Source organism: Zootoca vivipara, chromosome 3, assembly GCF_965207765.1.
Source record: "Zootoca vivipara chromosome 3, rZooViv2.hap1.1, whole genome shotgun sequence".
Taxonomy (NCBI): Eukaryota; Metazoa; Chordata; class Lepidosauria; order Squamata; family Lacertidae; genus Zootoca; species Zootoca vivipara.
The window spans coordinates 5,808,245-5,827,372 of NC_142586.1; the positions used below are offsets into that span (position 1 = coordinate 5,808,245).

General features: G+C 45.4%; 1 long non-coding RNA gene and 1 pseudogene across 1 annotated transcript; both read right to left on the reverse strand.

Moving 5' to 3' along the window:
• Positions 1-6,435: 6,435 nt before the first annotated feature.
• Positions 6,436-14,146, reverse strand: LOC118078937 (opsin-5-like; annotated as a pseudogene).
• Positions 14,147-14,940: 794 nt separating this feature from the next.
• LOC118078938 (uncharacterized) lies at positions 14,941-17,867 on the reverse strand. Its single transcript, XR_009557280.2, has 3 exons — positions 17,770-17,867; positions 16,113-16,246; positions 14,941-15,461 (listed from the first exon to the last, which is right to left on the reverse strand). It is a non-coding gene; the product is annotated as an uncharacterized LOC118078938 (long non-coding RNA).
• Positions 17,868-19,128: the final 1,261 nt, after the last annotated feature.

A 19,128-nucleotide genomic window follows, 5' to 3' on the forward strand; every position in this document is an offset into this window, starting at 1 on the left:
ACATTTTGGTTCCAAAAACCTTAGTGTTGCTCACATCAGGCTTATGTTGGAACAGAATCTCATAAGGAGAACACTTCTGTCCTTTAGGAACCTGTCTGAGCCACTGGTAAAGGAAAAATGAGATGCTTTCAGCCCACAGTTGTTCAGACAATCCTGAACTCAGCAGTTGCGCTTGCATGCCTGCTTCTAACTCAGTGTTAACCTTAACACATAAGTTTTTGTCCCAAGCTGCCTGGGTCTTGGCAAACTTGTGGTGAATGCCTTTGTGATCAAAAAGAGCTTGAAACTCCTGTGAAGTAAAAAGAGGAATGTCATTGGTCAATAAACATTCAATTTTACAACCATGTTTCAGTTCAACCTTAGCATGAAATTCAGAAAATTTCACAATAGCCTGCTGAGGCTTTTGCAGAGGATAAAACCACGTATACTTAGAGAAGTGGTCAGTTATCAGAAGATAAAATTTTGCCTTGCCAAGGGACTCTGGCATAGGACCAAATACACCTGCAGAAACAATTTGGAAACAACGTGTTAGGCCTTTCTTGGTTGGTTGCTTCTGTGTCTGCTTAGGCTCCTCTGGACCTGACAAACAATCATCAACAACGTTAAAGCATGCATCACTTTTATCATAAGATAATCTGAAAAGGTTATCTTTGTCTCTGTGTCCCGTCAAAAGAACTTCTCCATTTTTAGAAATCACACAGGTGCCCCTGTGAAAACACAGCTCAAACCCCTTCTCATCAATTTGAGAAACACTGAAAAGGTTTTGCTTCAGCTCTGGAACAAGATACACATTACTGATACTCAAATTTAGAGATTTCAGAAAAATAGTTCCTTTTCCAATGGATTTCAAGGAATTGCCATCTGCCTGTGACACGATGGAGTCCAGCTTTTCAAAAGTCTGGAACAGTCTCTTGTTGTTCACCAGATGGTGCGAAGATCCCGAATCTATGATCAGATAAGACCCGTCGTCATCTTGGTCATCAAGCTGAGTGAGCATTACAAGCATTTTGCGTGCTGTAGGGCCCTTGCTGCTGCCGCTGCTGCTGCTGCTGCCGCTACCGCCGCTGCCTCGCCCCTTAGGCCCAGAAGCCTGTTGTTGACTTCCTGAGTCCTTCTGGGGTCGTCTGCATGTCTTGGCTGTGTGCCCAGGAATATTGCATAACTGGCATCTGACCACAGTTTTAAGGGCTTGTGCAGTCTCTGCAGATGCACCAGGTGAGGGTGAGTAGCGCTCCCCGTTGGCCTCCGCCTGTGCGCGGGTCCTGTCCTCCTCATTAAGCAATGAAGCATAAATTCCTGCTGCAGTCATTTGCTGAGGGTCTTGAGCCCCCAGCTGGGCTGCAATAGCATTATAGGACTTGGGAAGGCTATTTAGCACTGTAAAGCAATAAATGTCGTCATCCAAATTGACGTTCCTGTCAACTAGCTCCTGGCGTAGTTGACGCATCTGATGCAAATGGGCTCTCAGGTCTCCTCCCTCCTTCAGACGCAAATTAATTAATCTCTGAAAGTATAACATTGTTGATCCGGCGCGCAACCTAAGGTGCTCGTCCCGAAGATGAGTCCAAACATCATAAGCATAGTCTAAGTTCCGAATATGAACCAGCTGTGATGGGTCCAAATGCAGAACTATTGTTGCCCTTGCCTGTGCGTTGCGATTCAACCACCTTTGGCCTGGCAAAACGGGCGGTGCGTTCTGAATCAACTCAATAAGTCCTTGCCGGATAAGAACACATTCCATTTTAACACTCCACGTTGCGTAATTTGAGTCATTTAACAGAGGACACAAACTCTTGGGTGTTTGATCTGAATCCCCGGCTTTAGCCATCTTGCTACTGTAAGCGTGCTGCTAGCTTCTGACTTCAAAGTACAAAGAAGCTGCAAATTAGGCTTTCAGCAGGCATCTGCAATTAAGCTGCCGCTTTGGAGGTTTTATTGCTGCTATAAATCAGTCCCGGTTACTCACTGCTCCCGTTGATAAGGAACGCAGACTATCCGTGCTTTTCCTCCCCTGGAACGCAGGAACCGGTGACTCCCAAGCAGGCGAAATTCCTCAGGATCAGCTGCTGCAGATTGAGGCCTGTTTACGTGCCTGTTTTCACGCTTTTCAGAGGTCCGTGGATCGGAACCAGAGCTCTGCAACCACTGTTGGAATATTGGGGTGTAAATCACCAATATTCTTACTACTGCCACTGGCTTCGGTAAAGAAGACAGCAAACAATCGTAGGTGCTAATCTACGTTTATTCAGAGAGTGTGTGTTCAGCCATCACTCTCCAGTCAGAAGAAAATGAAAGTAGAAACAGAACAAAGAACATCACATGACAGGAGATCAGGTTACAGCTTGAGCTCCTGTGTGGGAAAGTTACAGCAATCATATAAAGTAAACATTCATCCACATGCAGTATCTGTGCCATGCAGAGGATTTATGCTAACAGGTGGTACCTGGAAAAGAGTGGCCACTTTGCTCCTCTTCCCTCTGCTGTTGCACCAGTGGGAGATAAACCATGGTTTGGCTTAATGTTACACTGGAATTGGCCTGGTGGTTTGTTTCACTGCAAACAAACTGCAAGCTGTAACTCAGCTCTCCAACTTCTACTCTTGCTAGTTCATTTATTGTGAGCTGCGTCTTCTTGCCAGGGTTAGGAATGCTGATCCATTACCATCTTTCCTGTTGCACAGATCCGAGGCCAATAATGTGGAATTTTTTCCTACCTATGCAAATTAGGGCAATCTGCGTAGGACAATTTGCACCATAAGACTTGCTGGTGCCGTAGTCAGGGTGGGAAGCTTTGGCAATCCAGATGCTGACGAAATAAATCTCCCATCAACCCTAGCCAGCTTGGCAAAATAGGAACTTCTGGTAGGCCAGAGGTTCCCCACCCCAGCCCTAGAGAGTGATCTAATTTAGTGTGTCTATTTTACTAGCTTTTAATAAGCAAAACTGAATGGTGAAATTGCTAAGCTTGCCTAGTGCAGTATTTGCTGTTTGCATCCATTCATTGTCACTAATGAACTTGTGAAATCGAAACCTTTCCATGGGGAAAAATTAAGCCCTAGACATCACTGCTGAAGGGCAGTGTTAGCTGTCCTTTTGTCCATGGGCTACTTTCAATCTCAAAATATATCCAGAAGGTGCTGTGTAGCTTCTTCACTTTTTCTTTGTTTCCCCCTTCCCTAAGGCCCCTCTAGCTGCCACATGGGCATTTTCCTGCCTCTGTCCTTTTGCTTGTGTGAGGCTGACTACAATGAGCTTTAAAAAGGCAGAAAGGTCCTTGCAAATAATGAGGCATTTCGCAGTACTTACAAACACCAACGGGATGTGTGTGGCGCTGTGGGTTAAACCACACGAGCCTAGGGCTTGCCGATCAGAAGGTCGGCGGTTTGAATCCCACGAAGGGGTGAGCTCCCGTTGCTCAGCCCCAGCTCCTGCCAACCCAGCAGTTCGAAAGCACGTCAAAGTGCAAGTAGATAAATAAGTACCACTCTGGTTCGCCAGAAGCGGCTTAGTCATGTTGGCCATATGACCTGGGAGCTGTCTGCAGACAAACGCTGGCTCCTTCAACCAGTAAAGCGAGATTAGTGCCTCAACCCCAGTCGTCCGCAACTGGACTAAATGGTCAGGGGTCCCTTTACCTTTACCCTTTACCAACACCAACACGTGGCAAACGTGAATAAAGCTAGCTCTCCCCTTTCTTGAGAGCAGTGTCCTGTTCCTCATACCACAAACCCAAGCGTGCTCACTAGGAACTAATTTCCACTGGGGTCAGAAAACCTTGCTCCAAAGTAGAGCTATTTAGGAGGCTCAGGCCCACAGGTGCACTTTTGTGAGCAGAAGGCCTCTTTCGGACCTAGTGAAATATTCTTGCGTGAGAAAAGACAAAAAGGCAGTGTGTCTATATATGTATTTATTTAAGGAATAAGTTGGTCTGTATAATTCTAAGCACCATATCATGGGTTTCCTGGTGGTCTCCCATCTGGGCACCTCAGGAGACCTGCCAAGTGTCCCTATTTTCCAGGGACAGCCCCTGTTTTACAGAAGCCATTGTGACACCTCCCTCTGCTGGCTCAATGGACACCAGAGTGCAAAAAGGCCTGGCGAGCTCCTACGGTTGGATCATTTCGCGTTTGTTACAGGAAGAAGGTAGACATGTAAGTAGGATGTCTCTCAGCATCTGCATTCTGTGGTGATAGTGAATTCCTCTTGAGCTCAGAGGCATTAGAGAGTACAAGCTGTGAGACCCATTTCTCTTTCTTTTCTAGACTTTCAAGGCTGAGAGTAGTTCTTCGCCTAGGAAGAAGAAACAAAGTTTTCCCCATCCCAGAGTCCTCCCCCTCGCCCACCACCTCCCCCTCCGCCTTACTCCGCCATACCCTCTTTCAAAAAACCCAAAAGCCAGTCCCTAAGGTTTCTTAGGAAAGGTCTCTGTCTGAGGCCTATTTTGAGGTTTAGATAAATAATCTTATGGCACGTGGCTCTTTGTTTCTCTGTAGGCTCCAAATTCCTCCCCTTCAGAGAACAGCAAACAGGAAGGTAATGTTTATTTCCATGTATATGTTCATAACGTCTCTCTCTCTCCCTCCCCCCCCCTCTTTTTGTGTGTGTAAGAAAGTCTAATCCCACCTTCTCTTCTTTTCCTTTCAGAAGAGATCATCGTGGAAGATCTGGAAGAGGGGTCAGCAACCTTTTTCATCCCTCAGACCATGTGGTAGGCAGGACTATATTTGGGGGGAGGGTGAACGAATTCCTATACCCCACAAATAACCCAGAGATGCATTTCAAATAAAAGGACACATTTTACTCATGGAAAAACACGCTGATTCCCGGGCCAGATTGAGAAGGTGATTGGGCTGCATCCTGCCCACGGGCCTTAGGTTGCCTACCCCTGACTTGGAGGAAGTGCAGTAAGAGACTGGGCAGCAACAACTTAAGGCAGAGCCGGGGAGCCCTATAGAATTACGGTATGCTGCAAACAGTTCTGGGCTGTTATAAAGTTTTGCTTCTGTGCCTTTCTTTCCTTGAAGGTGAAAGCTTGCAGAGATGAAGCTGTAGTAGCGCAGCGTTGTCTTGCTGCTCTGGGAAGCAGCATGTGCAAGGTAGCTATTGGGGGAAATGCTGTGCATTTAGCCAAAGGGTGGCCCAGAACATCTCTCAAAGGCAGTTGGGGGAATCCCAGTTGCGTCACTACCCAGGCCAGCTATCTGCAAACTTTTGCTGGCCTTTTCCCTCTTTTAGGTTTTTTAGGTGTCGACCTGGAACAGCGCTCTGTGCCGAGCAGCCAGCCGCTCCCTCCTGTGCCGCCGATCAGCACCGTGCCGTGCGCCGCAAGTTGCCCCGGAGCCACTCACAGCCGTGCTGCACCGCTGAGCCGCACCCTGCCGTGTGCCGCAAGCCATGCCGTTCCGCACTCCAAAGCGGAATTTTACAAACATTTTATTGTAATTTTTGCAATTCCTTTTGAATCTTATAGTTTGTGTTGCTGCATTGTGATCTGTTGATAGAAAGAAGTAACTCATGCTAAATCATCTACAATGTCTGGTTTTGCCTTATTCTTGCTAAGAAAGTGGGAAATCATCTGCAATATTATTACATATGTATGTAAAATCTTTCAAAGAAATTTTAAAATTTTGCATCTGAGACTACATTATATCTGTATCTGAAATAAACTTTGTATCTTTAAAAATGCAAATTAGAATTGAAAATAAATGTTATTGATACTGAACAGAGAGATGGTGAAATTATGTCCTGCTCTTTCATACTGTTTGTTCACATGCCTCTTGCCCTTTCAGTCCAGTCTCGTTCCCCTAGCTTTGTTTGATTGTCAGATTGACGAATATCCTTTTCCTACCCTTTTCTTTTCCTGCTCAATAGCCTCTGTAGAGTCTGAAGCTGGTGGCCTTACAAGAGATGTGGGCAATTTCCAGGTCTGTGGCCTCACGAATCCTTTACTGAGATGACATGTACAAAATGAGTAGACTGGTAGAGCGACCCTTTTATTAAAAGTCCATTTTTTGTAAGGTTCTTGCTCAACAGCCTTAATAGAAGTAGTGAAGGCGGGAGATGTTAACAGCCCATTAAGCAAGGGTCTTTTCTTATTCTTCAAGACGCCTGTGCCTCTTGAGACTCCATCATTGACACCTGAGCTCAGCATCACATGCACTCCAACAAAAGCACAAAAACAAATGCCAAGTTCACTAACATTACAATCTCTTTTAACTGCATAACTACCTCCTCTGCCAGCTATGAATATAGCAAATTCTCATTTAGTCCATGTGCTCAAAATTCCTTGAGAGGCCTCATTTCTTGCTGGCAGGTCTTTTTAAAAATTGATTAATTAATTAACAGAGACCTTGGAATTCATCACAGGGATCCTGAAAGCAGTTTATTAAAAAACCTCATAGGAATTCCTGCCCTTGCAGTGTTTCCCTGGGAGATTTCATGATCTGGACTTTGGAGCAACATTTTCAAATAAGACTTCTGAAGCTGCAGCTGATGGATTTGGAACTTCTCCACTGCCTGTCTTTCTGAATGAAGAAACGTGTGCGTTATCCCTTCCTGGCCAAATCACTGACACATGGCTATGGTGGTATGCTTGGTGCTAAAGTAAACTTTCTGACTACAGACGCACTGGAGGCGCTTAATTTCACACCAGAAAGTTTTGCTGAAAGTATAGTAAATGACAAGGGTTGTAGGCTGTTGAGGATTTAGCAAAAAGACATGGCAGCAAGGTAACGATGGGCGGTATTGATTTACTGGAGTGAAATATTGACCAGAAGCTGACTGCGGCATATGTTGTCCGTGCGCTGAGGAATCCCACACTGATCAGTGCAGCCATCTGTAAACACAACCACTTAGAATTAGTTACTAGCTGGCTTTTTATATTTGCAAATCGGTGAGAGAGAAATGAAGGATTGGTGCCTTAACATTTAAGAGATATTTAAAGAATTGGCTCTTGCATTCATTTTAGGCTGTCCGTTCATTTTATCCTAAGACCCAAAAGGAGTAGCCTCTGCAGCACAACAGCCCTCTAGCAGTAAAAAAAATAACACAAGATCAGGATAAGAAATTAAGAACAGCATCCTTTGTGTTTATCAGATGCTTTACATCCTAATGGAATGTCACCTGTTTCAAATTAGTCCTATAGAAGGAAAATATGCCAGGACCTCAGCATCTCATAGAATAGCAATATATACACCACATGCTTCCTCTATGAGCCCATGTATTGTAAGATCTGAGAGTCTTACAGTATACAGGCTCATCATTATGTTAGTCCCCAGTATGTATATGGCTGGGGAACCCCTACCAGATGGGTGGGGTATAAATATTTATTTATTTATTATTAATTTTAATATTATTTCTTGTTAATACAATAAGCTTTCATACCAATGACTCTATCAACTGAAAAACAGAGGAATGGCTCAATGTCTGAAACTCAAATGGATCACAAACTATAAAGGGAGGAAACCACACACAAACAGCCCAGTGCTTTGGCATTTCCCCAATATTTTGACAATAATTTTCAATCTGTAGGGACAAAAATCAATGTCTGAGTCAAAGGAGCACTGTGATCCTATTGCTCTTTAAAATACAAAAATACTCTGCTCACAACAACACAGACCCACACCAAGCTTTTCTGCATTTGAAGTCCTGTTGAAGTTCTGCATCTCTTGAGAGGTTTTAGGAACCCAGGAGACTATGCCCAAGTACCTAACAGATGATGGGGGTAATTGCTGGAGAATGGTACACAGAATGAACATGCTCAGAATAAAGGAAAGCCCATTAGACGAGTTGTGGAACTGGCTCCAGGCTATGGTGCAGGAAGTGCCAAATGGTTCTGGGCCGTAATGCCCCCAGCCTAGCAGAGGCAACATGGCCCAGAGGGCTGCATACAGCCAGATGAAGGCAATAGAAACATGGATGACTTTTCCGTTGATTGTATTGCCTAGGAAAAGAAAAGAAAAGGTAGACTCTAGACACCAACACTATTTGAATAACCTAGAAATCTGCCAGGCAATCATCCCTGTAGCTCTGTTGTCCAGCTCTCCTGGCTTTCAGGCTTCCCAGGTTCTATTTGGAGATGGCAAGGACTGAGCATGGCATCTTCTGCAGGCTCTGTAAGTCATGACCCTTTGCTTGGGCTGTGGAAACATTATGTACAAGAATAATTCCTTGAGTTATGGCTATATAGAACACACTCGCCTCGTGTGATACCTTTGTGTGTATTGCCTGACAACATTCATAAGCCTCCTTAAAGTGTTCTCAGGGAAGCTTAGGACATTTCCATTGGTCACCAGATGTGGTTAACTATCTTTGGCTAATAGCAGAGGTACACAGCCAGTGGAAACAAGAACAGTGTTTTTCACACCAGCAACACAGTGCCAACTCCTACATGGTACAGTGGTACCTTCTGGAGGCCCGTTCTTAACCTGAAACTGTTCTTAACCTGAAGCACCTCTTCAGTAAAGCAAGATGAGCGCCGCAACCCCAGAGTTGTCCGCGACTGGACCTAACGGTCAGGGGTACCTTTACCTTTTACTTAGGTAAAGGGACCCCTGACCATTAGGTCCAGTCGTGACCAACTCTGGGGTTGCGCGCTCATCTCGTATTATTGGCCGAGGGAGCCGGCGTACACTTCCAGGTCATGTGGCCAGCATGACAAAACCGCTTCTGGTGAACCAGAGCAGCACATGGAAACGCCGTTTACCTTCCTGCTGTAGCGGTCCCTATTTATCTACTTGCACTTTGAGGTGCTTTCAAACTGCTAGGTTGGCAGGAGCTGGGACCGAGCAACGGGAGCTCACCCCGTCGCAGGGATTCGAACCCCCGACCTTCTGACCAGCAAGCCCTAGGCTCTGTGGTTTAACCCACAGCGCCACCTGCTTACACACATATATATACATACACCTTAACCTTGATGGAAGGAATGTATTTTTTGCCATCTTTTCAGGGCAAAGTCTTCCCATTATAGCTTTCAAAAACTAGCTTATGACCACAATATCTAGTGATGGCTTTGATAGGTGAGAGGACCATTGCAACCACCACAGATAAAAGCTTTCATATGACCTTTTCAGTCTCTGCACTCATTCCACAAGTCTGTGCCAACTCATCGAACAGAAATTCAGACACCATTAAGAGAATGCGTGAAGGGATCCATGTAGGATACTTGCGCCTCAGCATGCCTCATGGTCATGCCCCTGTCCACAAACTTTGCTGCACACAGAAATCCTTCACCCACTAGCTGTTACCATTAAAAAATATGTGCATTCATCCCAACCTGCTTATGAGCTTTAGCTGACTTTAATCTGCAACCTGCTTCCAAACAGCCTATTCTGCATGCCTTGACACCCCACCCCCAAAGACCCTAACCTTAACCCTCCATTATGAAAGCAGAAGCCCTTGTACAAGGCTTTTGTTGATATGGTTTATTAGGTGAATGGTGCCCATTTTATTTCAGGTACTATGCACACTGTCTATACATCTAGATACACATATACATACATACTGTACACATGGGCATTGCATCTGAAACTTAGTCTGGAGAAGTCTGTTGGGAACAGATCAGTCAGTTGTATGACTTGTATTCAATCGGCCTGTGAAACCAAACTGCGGATGATCTGGTGTTAACTTTGGAAAACCCCAGTGAAAGTGTTGCAGAAGCATTAGAAGAAATTGATAGGTTTGGACAGTTGGCTGGATTTAAGTTGAACAGAGGAAAAACAAAAATGATGGTTAAGAATGAAATTAAGGAGGTTTTGACAGGATGGTTACAATATCATCAGGTGAATGATGTATTGATGAAAGACAAGAAATTAGGATTTGAAAGTAAAAGGTCCAAATTTCAAACAGAATTGTTGGGAGGCAGAGTAAAGTTATGGTCAAAAATGTATAATTTGCTGCTTGAATGGTGTACAAAAGATGAGTTGACAAAAGAGGTGATGATAAGATGGGCAGGAGATTTTGGGTATAATATTAATTATGATGCGTGGTTGAAATTATGGAATGAAACATTGAAATTTACTGCATGTACCGCATTGAAAGAAAATGTTATGAAAATGATGTACAGATGGTATTTAACACCAGTTAAATTAGCAAAAATGTATAGAACAGGTAGTATAAAGTGCTGGAAATGCCAAGAGAAAGATGGTGACTTCTATCACATGTGGTGGACATGTGAAAAGGTTAAAAAAAATATTGGGAACAAATATATAATGAGTTGAAAAAGATTTTAGATATCTTTCCCAAAAAACCTGAAGCTTTTTTATTGGGTATAATGGGAGGGGAAATAGCTAAAGAAGATCAGAGACTTTTTATGTATGCTACAACCGCGGCAAGAACTTTATCGGCCCAAAAATGGAAACTACAGGATTTACTGACAGTTGAGGAGTGGAGGACGAAGATGATGGACTATGCAGAACTAGCTAAGTTGACCCACGGGATCCGCTATCAGGGAGAAGCAAAGTTCCAAAAAGAGTGGAGTAAATTCGTGGAATATATTGAGAGGAACTGTAGAAGTCTAAGGACATTGGCAGGACTAAAATAAATCCTACGAATTGACTTTGGATAAGTAGGTAAAAGAAACTGCACGATAAGGCCGGTAAAACAAATCCGAAAGACGGGAGGGAGGGGAGTCGATTTTTCTTTTTTTTTCCTTTTCTGTTTTTGTAGTGGTTAGTGGGTGTGTTTGTTAAATGTTTAATTTGTGTGTTTATGTGAAAACTAATAAAAATTATATATATAAAAAGGTTTATAATAATAATAATAATTTATTATTTATACCTCCTTCCCCCTCCTTTGATAGGGCCTGAGACTCTTAATCTCAAGGTTGTGGGTTTGAGCCCGACGTTGGGCAAACATTTCCTGCACTGCAGGGGTTAGGCTAGATGACCCTCATGGTCCCTTCCAACTCTACAGTTCCCTGGTTCTGCGTACACATTTGTTGCATGCATGTGTTATGCTTTTTAGACGCTCGTGTAAAACACTTTGCCTGGGCACACTTAAAAAAAAAGTGTGCAAGAAGGCAATCAGAGAACTGTGCTTTTTTTGCTTCAAAACAGTGCTTGATAATATCTCTTGACTATGTAGCTTGCAAGTACAGTATATTCCTGCGTATAAGACTACTTTTTAACCCAGGAAAATCTTCTCAAAAGTCGGGGGTCGTCTTATATGCTGGGTCGTATTTCTTATACGGCGAGTATATCCCAAACTCTATATTTTAACTGGAAAAGTTGTGGGTCGTCTTATACGCCCAGTCGTCTTATACGCCGGAATATACATATTGCTTTTTCTAGACTCCTGTGTCAAAGCCAAGGCATGCTTTGAAGAATGGATTTCCTATTTTCTTATGACCTTGCCCCTCTAAAAATAATCCACCTTTTAAGACTTTTCTGGTCTACCCCTGGATTTGTCAGAGGTTTGGCTAATAAAAACCCCTTCTACTTCTGTTCTTGCTGTGCTTGATTTGCTCTTTAGCTAGTCCTTGAAGGGAACTGTTGAAAAGCTACCTGGTGTAATTGAAGCCTGTGCATAAATAAGCCTGTGTCATTTCTGCTCTGGACCGTGTTGAGACCTGAGAAACCCCTTCTGCCTGATCTTGCACAAAGGATTAGGTGGTAGCGGCTACCTTGAGTTGGACTCCCAGGCTAAAATGTTTTGGACTCCTCTCCTCTTGTTTACTAAGTTCTATATGATAACTCCTGGTAGTTTATCGAGTTAAATAATCCCTATACTGTAGTATGACCTGGTCCACACATAGCAAATGATCTCCATTTTCTTTCCCAGCTGATCTTCCCTTTGCAGCTTGGTGGGTGTCTTGGGTGGGGTAGCCAAGCAAACCATGGCTCAGAAAGGATGCTGCTCATGGGGTAGCCATGGCTCAGAAAGGTGCTGCACTGGCACATAACACCTGGCCATGGGAAAAACAAATCAAACATGACTTCAGGTTGGCTTGGCTTCCATGTAACATTAAGTCAAAGAGGTGCAAGCATGCTGGTGGTACCTGGAAAAGAGTGGCCACTTTGCTCCTCTTCCCTCTGCTGTTGCACCAGTGGGAGATAAACCATGGTTTGGCTTAATGTTACACCGGAATTGGCCTGGTGGTTTGTTTCACTGCAAACAAACTGCAAGCTGTAACGCAGCGCTGCAACTTCCACTCTTGCCAGTTCATTGATCGTGAGCTGCGTCTTCTTGCCAGGGTTAGGAATGCTGATCCATTACCATCCTTCCTGTGCACAGATCTGAGAGCCAGTAATGTGGTATTTTTTCCAACCTATGCAAATTAGGGCAATCTTCGTAGGACAATTTGCACCATAAGACTTGCTGGTGCCGTAGTCGGGGTGGGAAGCTTTGGCAATCCAGATGCTGACGAAACACATCTCCCATCAAGCCTAGCCAGCTTAGCTAAATAGGAACTTCTGGTGGGCCAGAGGTTCCCCACCCCAGCCCTAGAGAGTGATCTAATTTAGTGTGTCTATTTTACTAGCTTTTAATAAGCAAAACTGAATGGTGAAATTGCGAAGTTTGCCTAGTGCAATATTTGCTGTTTGCATCCATTCATTGTCAGTAATGAACTTGTGAATTCGAAACCTTTCCATGGGGAAAAATTAAGCACTAGACATCTGAAGGGCTGTCCTTTTGTGTTAGCTGTCCTTTTGTTCATGGGCTACTTTCAATCTCAAAATATATCCAGAAGGTGCTGTGTAGCTTCTTCATTTTTCTTTGTTCCCCCTTCCCCAAGGCCCCCGTAGCTGTCACATGGGCATTTTCCTGCCTCTGTCCGTTTGCTTGTGTGAGGCTGACTATAATGAGCTTTAAAAAGGCAGAAAAGTCCTTGCAAATAATGAGGCATTTCGCAGTACTTACAAACACCAACGGGGTGTGTGTGGCACTGTGGGTTAAACCACACGAGCCTAGGGCTTGCCGATCAGAAGGTTGGCGGTTTGAATCCCGCGAAGGGGTGAGCTCCCGTTGCTCAGTCCCTGCTCCTGCCAACCTAGCAGTTCGAAAGCACGTCAAAGTGCAAGTAGAAAAATAAGTACCGCTCTGGTTCGCCAGAAGCGGCTTAGTCATGTTGGCCATATGACCTGGGAGCTGTCTGCAGACAAACGCTGGCTCCTTCAACCAGTAAAGCGAGATTAGTGCCTCAACCCCAGTCGTCCGCAACTGGACTAAATGGTCAGGGGTCCCTTTACCTTTACCCTTTACCAACACCAACACGTGGCAAACGTGAATAAAGCTAGCTCTCCCCTTTCTTGAGAGCAGTGTCCTGTTCCTCATACCACAAACCCAAGCATGCTCACTAGGAACTAATTTCCACTGGGGTCAGAAAACCTTGCTCCAAAGTAGAGCTATTTAGGAGGCTCAGGCCCACAGGTGCACTTTTGTGAGCAGAAGGCCTCTTTCGGACCTAGTGAAATATTCTTGCGTGAGAAAAGACAAAAAGGCAGTGTGTCTATATATGTATTTATTTAAGGAATAATTTTGTCTGTATAATTCTAAGCACCATATCATGGGTTCATCTGGGCACCTCAGGAGACCTGCCAAGTGTCCCTATTTTCCAGGGACAGCCCCTGTTTTACAGAAGCCATTGTGACACCTCCCCCTGCTGGCTCAATGGTCACCAGAGTGCAAAAAGGCCTGGCGAGCTCCTACGGTTGGATCATTTCGCGTTTGTTACAGGAAGAAGGTAGACATGTAAGTAGGATGTCTCTCAGCATCTGCATTCTGTGATGATAGTGAATTCCTCTTGAGCTCAGAGGCATTAGAGAGTACAAGCTGTGAGACCCATTTCTCTTTCTTTTCTGGACTTTCAAGGCTGAGAGGAGTTCTTCGCCTAGGAAGAAGAAACAAAGTTTTCCCCATCCCAGAGTCCTCCCCCTCGCCCACCACCTCCCCCTCCGCCTTACCCCGCCAAACCGTTCCAGAAAATTTTACCCATTAACCTTTAAATTAAAATCCTGTCTCAGTGCGTTTTTATCATCGGGGGGTGGGGGCGCCAAGGCCTTGATGCACAACTGAATTGTGATGATAGTGCACTTAGATTCGTGAATGCCAAAACCAGTTTGGGGGTGTGGTTAAGGAGAGTACTAACTGTGAGCCCCATTTCTCACATTTTGCTTTTTCTTTTCCAGGATTTCCAGGATACGACGCATTCTTCGTTTTCGGAGAAACAAAGTTCCCCCCCTGCCCCAGTCCTCCCCCACCACATCCCCCTCCCCCACCCACTCCACCTTACCCCGCCATTCCCTCTTTGAAAAATCCCAAAAGGTAAGACCCTGCAGGTTTCTTAGGAAAGGTCTCTGTCTGAGGCCTATTTTGAGGTTTAGATGAATAATCTTATGGCATGTGGCTCTTTGTTTCCCTGTAGGCTCCTAATTCCTCCCCCCCCCCCCCATGAGACAGAAGAGCAAAGATGAAGGTCATGTCTATTTCCATGTATATGTTCAGTGTATATAAGAAAGTCTCTCTAACTGCCAGCCTTCTCTTCTTTTCCTTTCATCATCATCGAAGATTTAGGGTCAGCTGATTTAGGGTCAGCTGATTTAGGGTCAGCAACCTTTTTCATCCCTCAGACCATGTGGTCTCTGTCTGAGGCCTATTTTGAGGTTTAGATACCAGTTTGGGGATGTGGATCAGGAGAGTACTAACTGTGAGCCCCATTTCTCACATTTTCCTTTTCCTTTTCGAGGTTTCCAGGATCAGAAGAGTGTTTCGTCTCAGACGAAATAATGTTTCCCCCTCGCCCACACACCCCCGCCTTACCCCGCCATACCCTCTTCCACAAGACCCAAAAGGTAAGACTTCAGCCAGTCCCTAAGGTTTCTTAGGAAAGGTCTCTGTCTGAGGCCTATTTTGAGGTTTAGATAAATAATCTTATGGCATGTGGCTCTTTGTTTCCCTGTAGGCTCCTAATTCCTCCCCCCCCCATGAGACAGAAGAGCAAAGATGAAGGTCATATCTATTTCCATGTATATGTTCAGTGTATATAAGAAAGTCTCTCTAACTGCTAGCCTTCTCTTCTTTTCCTTTCAGAAGAGCTCATCGTTGAAGATCTAGAGGAGGGGTCAGCAACTTTTTTCATACCTCAGACCATATGGTCTCTGTCTGAGGCCTATTTTGAGGTTTAGATAATCTCATCGCATGTGGCCCTTTGTTTCCCTGTAGAGCTGCCCCTCTGATGGAGAACAAAAGGAAGCATGAAGGTAATGCTTATTTCCATGTCCATGTTCAGAAACTTTCTGCTGTGGTCCAACAGCTTGAGAAGAAAATAAGAGCTCCACCACGGAATGAACCTCGCCATTTCCCCAGTGAGCGTGTCTCTTTCTTTGGGGCACAAGGGAGAACACTGGCCCAACTGCAGCATGCTCTGGGATACAGCACTCATGGCAAGGCAACCTTCTGAGAAACAGCTGCTTTTCGGTGAGCAGTGCAGGCTGTTGTGAGCTTCACCTTACAGCTTGGAGTGTCCTGGGCGGGAAAGCATAAAAAAACAAAAGCAAGTCATACAAGGGGACTTACTTCTGAGTTAACCCCCTTTCATGCTTTACATGTGCATGCTACACCTTTACATTCTTTCCCCAAAAGAATTCTGGGCCCTGTAGTTTACTCCTCACAGAGTTGCCAGACCCAGCAACACTTAAGGAACTGCAGTGCCCAGAATTCTTTAAAGAAAGACTGTGCCTCAGGGGTTGGACTAGATGACCCCAAGGCCCCTTCTAACTCTACAATTATATGATTCTGTCAATGCACATGGAACCATGTATTGGTGTGTGCTGAAAGTTAGCCACACTTTGGTTCTGTTGAAATCAGTTAGTCACAGCTAGCTAAGTCCCATTAAATTATGAAAGTGTGGCTAATTTACAGCACAAGCCGATGCATGTCTACTCAGAAGTAAGCCCTGTTGACTTCAATGGGGGGTTACTCTCAAATAAGTGGGTATAGGATTGTGGATTCATATCAACAAGGAGCAACTTTTGATTTAACTGTCTCACCTGCTATGGACTATTTAATGCAAAGAAAAGTGACTAACAGTATAAACCTAATGATGTCTACTCAGAAATAAGTCCTTGTGAATTCCATGGGGCTTACTCCCAAGTAAATGGACGGAGAAATACTTACATACTTAAGAATGGCAGGTAAAATGAAGAGAAGAATCTCTGAACAATTGCTACCACTAATATTCGGTAGCATCCAGCACAATCCTATATACAGTGGTACCTCTAGTTGCATACGGGATCCATTGGCCAAATTGACTGGGAAGTTAAGGGAACAAAGAGATCAAAAATCACAAAAAGAGTGGAGCAAATTTGTGGAATATCTGGAAACATATTGTAAAACTATAAAGACACTAACAGGTTTGAAATAATACCTACAACAGTAAATATAGAGTTATACATAGAATATGGACAAGGAAGGAAACTTATGGAAATAAGGGAAAAAGAAAAGTGCAAGATTTAAGACAAGTTGTAAAACCAAATGTGAAGTGAAAGGGAAGTTGGGTTCGGCAGAACTAAAATTGGGTATGAAGGTAGGGGGGAGTGGGATTATATAGATAATTGTTTGGTGATGGTTTGTATATTTTATTTGGTATAATTTGTATTTCATAAATATATTGTTATGCTTATATCTGAGAAATTAATAAAAATCATTTGGAAAAACAACAACAGTATAAACCTAATGATGTCTACTCAGAACTAAGTCCTTGTGAATTCCATGGGGCTTACTCCCAAGTAAATGGACGGAGAAATAATTACATGTAAGAATGGCAGGTAAAATGAAGAGAAGAATCTCAGAATAATTGCTACCGCTAATATTGTAGTAGCATCCAGCACAATCCTATACAGTATACAGTGGTACCTCTAGTTGCATATGGGATCCGTTCCGGAGCCCCGTTCGCAACCTGAAAGGTCCGCAACCTGAAGCGCCGAATCTGCGCATGCACGCGCTTCTGGGGATGCAGAATAAATCAAGTAAATAAATAACTAATTGACTAATTCTGCCACAGATAGCTTAGTTCTGCATCCCCCACAGCATAAATCCGAGCAGGACTAGGGGGTGCAAGCATTGTGCCCCTCCCCTCTTGCCTGGAGGAATGAAGACCCCACCTGCCCCCCCCCAAGCAGCGCTGGAGAAGGGAGGGAGGGATCCAGCCGTTGGTGGGGGCCGTTAGTAGCAGAACAGACCCCTCCCTCCCTCCCCCCTTGCCGCGGAAGGGGGGGGCAAGCATTGTGCCCCTACCCTCTTGCCTGGAGGAATGAAGACCCCACCTGCCCCCCCCCAAGCAGCGCTGGAGAAGGGAGGGAGGGATCCAGCCGTTGGTGGGGGCCGTTAGTAGCAGAACAGACCCCTCCCTCCCTCCCCCCTTGCCGCGGAAGGGGGGAGCAAGCATTGTGCCCCTCCCCTCTTGCCTGGAGGAATGAAGACCCCACCTGCCCCCCCCAAAGGCAGCGCTGGAGGGGGGGAGGGGAGGGAGGGATCCAGCCGTTGGTGGGGGCCGTTAGTAGCAGAACAGACCCCTCCCTCCCTCCCCCCTTGCCGCGGAAGGGGGGAGCAAGCATTGTGCCCCTCCCCTCTTGCCTGGAGGAATGAAGACCCCACCTGCCCCCCCCAAAGGCAGCGCTGGAGGGGGGGAGGGGAGGGAGGGACCCAGCCGTTGGTGGGGGCCGTTAGGAGCAGAACAGACCCCTCCCTCCCTCCGCCCTGGACCCCAAAGGGACCCGGGCACCTTCTGGAGGGTCTTGTCCCCGGTCTCTCCCCTGGGGCCCCTCCGGCTCACCTTCCTCCGAGAGAGGAGCGCGGACGAGAGGAGGGGGGACCAAGGGGCGGAGAGAGCCGAGCAGCCCGCCCCCACCGCGCATGCGCGCTGCCTCGGACGGAGGAGGCGGGACCAAGGGCTTTCCAACGCCTCTCCGAAGCCCATCGGGAGCCCGTTTCTCCCGCGGAAAGAAGGCCGGGAATGGGGAAAACTACAATGCCCAGAATTCTTTGAGGCAAAGAATGTAAAAAGACAGGGTGAAGGCAGCCTATTCACACGGTTCCCTTTTCACACTTACTGTCCTAAAAGATTAAAATTATCCCTACCACCTAGACTGTCTATTTTCTCCTTCTATCCTGAAAAATCATATTAAAAGCCTTGGGCAGCAGGAAGGGAAACTTATAAAATCATTTTAAAATACAGAAAAGTTCCCCCCCCCCCATTTGTAATCAAGCACCAGAGCGGAAGCAGGCTCTTGCACTGAACGTCCCTCGGTATATATAACCAGGGTGCAATGTAAAGCAATGCGGAAAGCGTCTGTCAACCTGCCCTGATTTATTGTCATCCCCCCCATTTCCTCCAGTTTCTCTCTCTCTCTCTCTCTCTCTCTCTCTCTCTCTCTCTCTCTCACTCACTCTCACTCTCACTCTCTCTCTCTCTCCCTCTCTCCCTCTCTCCCTCTCTCCCTCTCATCTATCTCTATGGTGGAAGGAGGAGACCTGTCCTTCCCTGTTTGTTCTCCCAAGCACGGCTGAGTGTGTGGTCCCTGCCCTAAGAGGCACGATTCCTTTTCAGGACTCCTGTAATAAGATGCAGAATCGGAGTGAGGGTCGGAGGCTCTGACACTTTTAATCCACCAAACCTCTGCTGTTGAAAAAGTTATGAAAGGCTATTGAGAATTGAGCTCTTAGACTTAACACAACTGCTTAAATTTGTGAAAATCTCAGGTGTCTAAATAAATGGTGGAAACTTACCAGTAGCTCCCTTCTATCGTCTGACGTTGGTTGAAAGCACATCGTGTTGTGTTGTTTATTAAGAGATGGATACGAAATACTAATGAGTTTTATCTTCACAAGTGATGGACCCTTGGCAGCTCTGAGCGAGGATAACCTTTCCAGACCCTTTATTTCCCTGGCAGATACTTTGGGTAGAAACTCCCTTACGCAAACTAGAATCATATGGCTTTACCTGTAAGCAGTTCAAAAGCATGTCAAAGTGAAAGTAGATAAGTGGGACGCAGGTGGCGCTGTGGATTAAACCACTGAGACAAGGGCTTGCCAATCAGAAGGTTGGCAGTTCGAATCCCCACGATGGGGTGAGCTCCCGTTGCTCTGTCCCAGGTCCTGCCAACCTAGCACTTTGGAAGCACATCAAAGTGCA